General features: G+C 33.9%; 1 long non-coding RNA gene across 1 annotated transcript; it reads right to left on the reverse strand.

Annotated features, from left to right (window-relative positions):
* Positions 1–335: 335 nt before the first annotated feature.
* Positions 336–977, reverse strand: LOC149246735 (uncharacterized). The gene is made up of 2 exons (XR_016265587.1): positions 768–977; positions 336–676 (listed from the first exon to the last, which is right to left on the reverse strand). It is a non-coding gene; the product is annotated as an uncharacterized LOC149246735 (long non-coding RNA).
* Positions 978–1667: the final 690 nt, after the last annotated feature.

The raw sequence follows: 1667 nt of genomic DNA on the forward strand, positions 1-1667 counted from the left end.
TTATACCATTCCTATTCAAAATCAATGGAATAATCCTTACCTAGAGTTAGCCATTTAACAAGAAGAAAATTATTATGAAAAATACCATCAATAGTAAAATTACAAATTCCACCCAATATAATTATGCGAGTGACAAACTGCGGAAACAAAGTTTGATCAAAATACAGATAAAACCATTGGACTTTTAAAAAAATATTCGGTTGAATTTCCCGAAAGGTGAGGAGTCTGAAAGCATTATGATCTTTCACACAATTATCTCTTTACATTGACACAAAATTTTGGCTCTGTGAAATTTAACATTGCTGAAAAAAAATACAGATAAAAAGGCCCGTATTAAACCGCCATGGAAGAACACGTTTCCTGCTATCCAATATAAATTGCCATGTCGCGATGGTGTACTCTATGTCTATTACAAATACCGCTACTCTGGCAAACGGATGTCCATTAAAACACTTCTTCCACGTCCTCTGGCACACCTTGAAGTACTGGCTCTTTCCTGCAATGCCAAAGACACAATCTCCCCAGAATTCGAAAACAACGAAGAGGCAGTTTGAAACCTGTGAAAGTTTTTCTCAAAACTTGTTCTCCATTGTTTGATTTGCCTCGAGAGTTTGGGCTTGCAGAAAGGCAATTACTACAAGGCCGTGGCCTCTGGGAGCGATCGATCAAGTGTTTCCTGCAACAAACAATTGTTCACTGTCTGCTGCTGATCTTGAAACAACTGATCCAAAACTCGAACAAGAAGCCATTCATAAGATTTAACTGACCTTCTACCTGAAAAACACCGCTGTTTATGGTGTTTCCTTTGCCTGCAATTCTGATCACAACATCCATTGCTTCCTTGGGGCCATGGCAGCCAGAATAACAGACTATGAATAATGAAAACTGCTAATTAAAACAAAGTATGGATATATTAAATACAGTGAAGCAGAGACCACCCCAAGACTGGAGGGGGAATCTACAGGAGGGGTGAGGAGGTGGATTAGATAGAACACATATAAAAGCATGGCCATGATTTAGGATTGTATAGATGCTGGTGTGAATGAGGTGCAACTACCGTGACAAAAAGTCTACTCCATAATAATATTGGCTTGACTTTAATGGATAATTCTATTCAGTAACACAGGTCACATACCATCTTGGTGCACAATTTACATCAGTACGATAGATTTGCTTTCATCCTTACGTGCCAATTACATTACTAAGGATGGCTAGAACATTATCAGCTTCTAAAAAGGCTGGAGGTGAGTAATGGAGGTAATTAGGATTTGTCTTTGTCTTATAACTTTTGATTGATGTATATTTTATTTTACTAATTTTTATATAAATATATTAAATATAATATTTTAATTTGTTTTTAATATATTTTTGAAGTGTTATTAATATATAATTTTAATTATTGTGATTTAATTTTTATATAATTTGAAAATCATCATATTGACTTTTAATTGCTTTTTTTATATTATTTATATTTCTATTATATTTATGTGGAATTTGATTATTTTTAGTTTTATGAAAAAAGCTGGGATGAATTCACATGTGGTGGTTAAATGAGTCAAAAGTTATTGAGGCATGGGAAATGTGTTGTTTTAGTGTGATTTTTTGGACTTTCGGGTGTCGGAATCCAACATAAAAATTTGATATGAAATCTTGATTTATGTTATTTA

The sequence above is a fragment of the Pinus tabuliformis genome, chromosome 7, assembly GCF_031772625.1.
Source record: "Pinus tabuliformis cultivar Carrire ecotype Pingquan chromosome 7, CPIR1, whole genome shotgun sequence".
Lineage (NCBI taxonomy): Eukaryota > Viridiplantae > Streptophyta > Pinopsida > Pinales > Pinaceae > Pinus > Pinus tabuliformis.